Source organism: Sinocyclocheilus grahami, unplaced genomic scaffold (assembly GCF_001515645.1).
Source record: "Sinocyclocheilus grahami isolate Dianchi unplaced genomic scaffold, SAMN03320097.WGS_v1.1 scaffold608.1, whole genome shotgun sequence".
NCBI classification, from domain to species: Eukaryota; Metazoa; Chordata; class Actinopteri; order Cypriniformes; family Cyprinidae; genus Sinocyclocheilus; species Sinocyclocheilus grahami.
Window position 1 is genome coordinate 165,290 of NW_015505787.1, and position 6,105 is coordinate 171,394.

The following is a 6,105-nucleotide window of genomic DNA, read 5'->3' on the forward strand; positions in this document are numbered from 1 at the left end:
AAAATGCTATTTTTTCAAATAAAATCACTTGAGCACACATCACATGGAAACTACTACTTACAAACTCATAAGTAAGACTCAAGACAGCATAAACCTAAATGCTTAGCATGGCTAGAACCTAAGAGTTTGTTTTTGTCTTGAAGTTTACCTTACACAACATATTTATTGAACAACCAAAAGCACCATCTATCCCACATTCGCAACTGCACACACACGATCATGTGTACAGGCACATTAACATTCACTGTTACTTTAATAGGACAGCACCTCCTTGAGATATTGTCCTGACCTTCTGTTACTCATCATTTTCCCCATTAGTACTTTTCCATGTGTCAAAATAGAGACTGACTCACTTATTCATCTATTCCCCCTGAGCTTTCCTTGCCTGTCCAGCTGTGGTGAAACATCTCTTTCACTGAAGATACACCAAAGGCCTTCCATTCACACTTAGCATCCCAAATTACATTAGAGGGGAGCTGAGTGAATTCAGGTCTCATTTAGATGGTGAGCTGTTCTTCAAACATCTGAAATGTCTACATTGCTCCTCTCACACGCCTGATGTCATGTCTGAGTTTCAGACCTCTGATCATTCTCTCCAAACCAGGAAGATCTGAATGTCCTCATCTACTTTTACAAAATTAACTAAGACCAAACCCAATCATGGTCACCAAATTAATTTTATTTCTGAATATAATACTTGAAAAATAAGGTTTTATTTTGTTTCTATATTGGATATTGTTTTCAAGGACAGTTCTTAACAAGACCAGTCAGTTTAGACCAGTACAGATCCCATGGTGATCTTAACTAACTAACTAACTAGCTAGCCTTTTTAGTAGAAAATAAAGAGTGGTATGAATAGCTGTGCTGTAAATCGCAGAATATTTTCAATATCTAAACTCCAGCCTCTAGGCCCACACTGTTTGGTTAGTCTGCTGTGTTGGATGTTTGGCACTGGTTTGTGGGCACCGGCTTTCATTCTGCCAACTGTTAAACAAAAGATTCTGATGCCTCAGAATACAGGGTGGTTCCACTCAGGGATGACTCTAGAGACCCGGATTTACCTCTGCTCCGCCCCATAATAAATGTGTGAGAGTGTAATTAGAGAAATGGAAAGGGTATTTGTGTGTCTGGATTTCTTCTTAGACATAAACAGATGCGTGGCCAAGTTCCTTATGTGGTCAGGTCTGCGCTGTGTAATCATTACCTGTCAGTGGCCACTGCAGTTAGAGGGATTTTTAGGAAACTGTGACTTTTTTTTGCAGGCATGCTATCTAATTTATCAGAGATGACCCTAGGGTGACCATACGTGCTTTTTTCCCCGGAAATGTCCTTAAAAAAGGTTCTTTAAATTGCCTAAATTGTCCAGGTTATAGGTGTGTTTGGCTTGAAGCTGCACTGCACAGATCAAGAGCGGTGACAACAAAGTACCGCGAGAGCGTTTCGACAGCATGCAGAGCGTCTGCTCTCTATAGCTTTCGTGGTACTTTGATGTCAACACTGTCAAAACAATCCCTTTTCACATGAAATGTGACTAAATGACTAAAAACGCTGTATTATGCATGCCAGGCCAGTAGTTGGCAATGTCACTTTATAAAGAAACACTACGTGCCTGCGCACATGTATTCCTATAGACTGAACATGTAATACGCATGCGCATGATGTATACACATGTGCATTTTCGTAATTCACACAGAGACACTAACAGTATAGTTTTCAAAAACTTGCACTTTGAAACCAATTTTCGAAAGCTTGCGTCTTCAGGCTCTAAAACACCATTGTTGTGTAAATTAATGGGCTTTTACATTTTTACATTTTATAACGGAGTCATCTAAACACCACCTTCAGTCAATTTAATTACGTTACATTAAGTTGCATATGTATTCCCAACATTTTATTATGTAAGCTCTATATTATGCTCAAATGAATTATAGTCATTTTAATATTCATTAGCCAGACTACATAGTCTCTAAAATGGATTGGGCATGCAGAGAATACATAAATAAATCTAGCCAAGTGGCCTGATCTGACTTCACACTTCCTGTCCGCTTTCACCTTTCATACTGATCGTCTTGACTACAGCTTTCCCTCTCAGCTCTGTTTGATAAGTTATCCTCAGCAAACCTGTAAGTTTATTAGCCTTGTGCGTTTCCTGTGCCACTGCCCTGCATCAATGTCAACTTTCAGAGCCGTACGTGAGCAGGGGGGAGAGCGGCCACAAAGGGATCTTTCTGTAGCCTGCTGCTGCGCTCCTGTCTCTGACCTACATGCCTCCCTCTTTCACTGCATTTCTCAGCAGCTTCTCAAACCCGCAGACCCAGACGGAAACATTGAACAAGTCAGGGAGTTCTTCCCAGCAAACCCCAACCAAGAGACGAAAGATGAAGGAAAGGAAAAAGATCTCACACTTCAGCATCAGAGGGCATATCCGCCACCTTCCTTTGCTATGGCAATTTTCAAACTTTATTCATGCGGTCTGCACTGAAGGTGCGTTCACATTTACAGTGATCTGCTTCTTGTTTACATGTTCACTCTTTCAAGACTTTAAGTTCTAAGCTGTGCTGATTGATTCTAAGGAGACTTGCATGGTTTGAAAGGACAAGTGTCATGTGATGGGCATGTTAGTGTTCTGTTCACACGTTCTATATTACATTAGTATGACAATCGGAATGTGAATGTTAAAGTTTAAAAGTGTAAAAAGGAAATGTTTATTTTTTTTCAAGCTGCAATGTGTTTAGAAGTTGAACAGTTTATTTAATAAATTATTGGACTGTTCCCAATTTTGATCTGTCTCGATCATATTTTTTTGCACATTTTTTTTTTACACACAGAACAACACATTTAAACTGAATATAAAAAAGCATTTATCTCTTTAAAACATATTTTATTATTTCAACAAATTTCCAAATAAGTTAAGAGACTGACCTGGCTGAGACATTTGTAAGGAACAAGAGAAAGTATAACATTTGACATCTCTGAGACATTTTCAGTTCAGAAAATAAGGCATATTTACCTCATATTTTACAGTAAAAACACCCCCCCCCCAAAAAAAAAAAAAAAAAAAACCCAATCAACTAGCATTAATTTAAATCCTGACATTTATCGTTGTGCAAACATACAACATTATACGTATTTTGTTTGTTTTTGTATATATAATTACCTTCATGTCTTTTAAAAACATGGTCAGCTGCTATATGGAAGAACCATTGTCATATGGTCATAAGTCATATGTTATTTCATTGCCACTAACAGCTCTCAGATTTGTAGAAATCTAGATTTTTTTACAGTACAGCTCACCTTCCATTTTACCAACTTCCTTTGGTATTTATGAGTTTAGAGCACCTGAGTGCACACTGGGATGAGGGTTTGTCAGTTGGAGAATCCCAAAGAATGCAAATTGATATTGGTCATAAAAAGGTGTAACTCTACATATTGATAGTACAGTTGAGTTTTTAGACATTTTATGTGCTGTTGAAGAAGAATAGCCCTAAAGTTTGCCAGAAAGTAATACTTCATAGGGTTTATAAGGGTAACAGGCTTGCACAAAGTTTGCATCATTCTTTGCGGTAACACGGGAATGATTAAAATGTTACGATAAAGCACAATTACACAAATAATGTGCATCATTTGCTCTTAATTTTGTTGCACTGGCACTAAAAAGCAATCTGTATTTTGTCGGAATGTTAAAAAAATAAGAAAAATGTGGTGTCCATTTTATTTCAATGAGAATGACTTAAATGCACATCATTTCAAAATTAAAATTTCCAAACTAGTAAATAGGATTTTTTTTTCTAGTGGGTCTATGATGAACGAGTGCTATTGCAAAACGCCCTGAACCAAAGTTGTTTAAAGGAGTCATATGATGTTGCTAAAAATAACATTATTTTGTGTATTTGGTGTAATGAAATGTGTTTATGCGGTTTAAGGTTAAAAAAAACATTATTTTCCACATACTGTACATTATTGTTTCTCCTCTATGCCCCGCCTTTCTGAAATGTGTCGATTTTTACAAAGCTCATCGGTCTGAAAAGCGAGGTGTGCTCTGATTGGCCAGCTATCCAGTGCGTTGTGATTGGCCGAATACCTCAAGCGTGTGACGGAAATGTTACCATATTGTGATGCCCTGTCCGGCCGGAGCGACGAGACAAAAACATTAAAAGTCATTATAAACGAGGCATTTGTTGCATCCAGTGGGGACATAATTACAGATTATAATGACTTATACTGTCTTTGTATGCGTTGCGTTGCATCGCGCTACGTAAACATAAAACCATGTCTGCATTTGTGATCGGAGAAATGACAAACAACAAGTGCTACTCTACACTGCTCAAAACTCGCATTTGAATCGTCAGTGGCAAATTCTTTAAATATAAAAAACGTACTTACAGACTGTGAGTCAGAACAGCCGGCATTGTAGTCTACTCTACCAGGATCAGGAAACAGTCCTCCATAAAATGCACTGGACACATCTGAATATTTGGGTTGAACTGTTCTGGAACAGTGTTGTAAATACAACTTAACCACTGATTTCTAGTCGTGTCCTCTTTTGGAAGGCCAAACAAAGTAGTTTCGCTTTCACAACGAAACACACGGCGGGCTAGAGTGAGCTGAGGCGGAGGCCTAGCGTGAGCGGAGGGCGGCGGCTTAGATTGAGCGGAGGCTGGCTTGAGTGAGCGTCGGCTGGCGGGCTTGAGTGAGCGGAGGCGGGCGGGCTTGAGAACGGCGCGGCTGGCAGATTCGACGAAGGAGCATCTGGCGGGCTTGCGGCAACCACATGTGACGACCCCGGGTACCATTGGCTGACAAAAAAAGAAAGTTGAAGCTGTGCAAATTATAGAAAATGCCATACTTATAATAAGCAGCAGCTCAGTGATTGCATTTGAGTGTGTGAAGCCATGAGTTGAATCAATGGATGACTTAATGGATTAACTTCAGGAAGCCTATCAAGACAATGTCTGGATCATATTTCACTCCACAAAGAGAAAATAAAAGGAGTTTTAAAACAATTTTTCCAATGAACAGAAAGTTACCTTACATTTACTATGATTCATGGTAGTGTCTGATGATTATGTATTTTTCAAACTGGATCAAAACGCACTAATAATGCAAACACTGAAATGCAAAATCTGAAATGAAATCTTCAATAATTAAACAATAATAAAAAACAATATCCTCACACTCAAACTATTTTACATGTGTAGGGATGCACCTGGCCTTAAGTTATCTGCAGGAGTTTGCTTGAACTGATTCGCTGAAATCAAAACAGGGACGACACTAGGTGAGCACCAGCCAATGAGATTGACGTTTGCGCATTAGTTCCGCCTACTACAGGAAAACCCGGCAGTTCTTAAAAGCTGAAGAATTCCAAAGGAACTTTGTTATTTTTACAGGAAAATACAACAAAGTATATCGTTTACATGTAGCGCATCAATTCTGCATGTTATGTAAGACTCTCGCTCTTTGCTCACAGTGAGAGAAAGCGACGGTGAGTCGTGCGCCTTCACACTAGAAACACATTACGCCAAATACACAAACACAGGTGCGCTGCGCATCCATTCAGATGAACTCTCTGACCGATACCCAATCCGAGAAAAATGGCACTATCGGAGCCGATACCCGATATGTATATCGGATCGGCGCATCCCTAATACAAACATCGATGGGAGTGTCATGCAAAGAACAAATGCTTTTCTTTTCAAAGGTGACGTCATGGAAAACTGTACTTCCCATTACTTTTACATATTTCTCTTGCAATCATAACATAAGTAATTACATATAGAAGTCTAAAGGCTACAGCAAAAACAGCTAATGAAGGGATCAGAGAGAAGATGAAGAATGGTCCAAATTACAATATAAAACTAAGTTACAGTTATTTTTGGTGCATGTAACTTGATTAACATTATAAATGGACTTATATTTAATGATGGATAATGATGTCCTAATTCTGTTGGACTGTAAATCCACAGATCCTCCAATCATCCTTCTCAACACCTCAACATCTTGGAAACAGTTGGTTTGAATCCTACCTCCCGTGTAGATTCTTTAGGGCAGAGATCTCCAACCCTGCTCCTGGAGATCTACTGTCCTGGTTGACTGGAGAATCTGTAT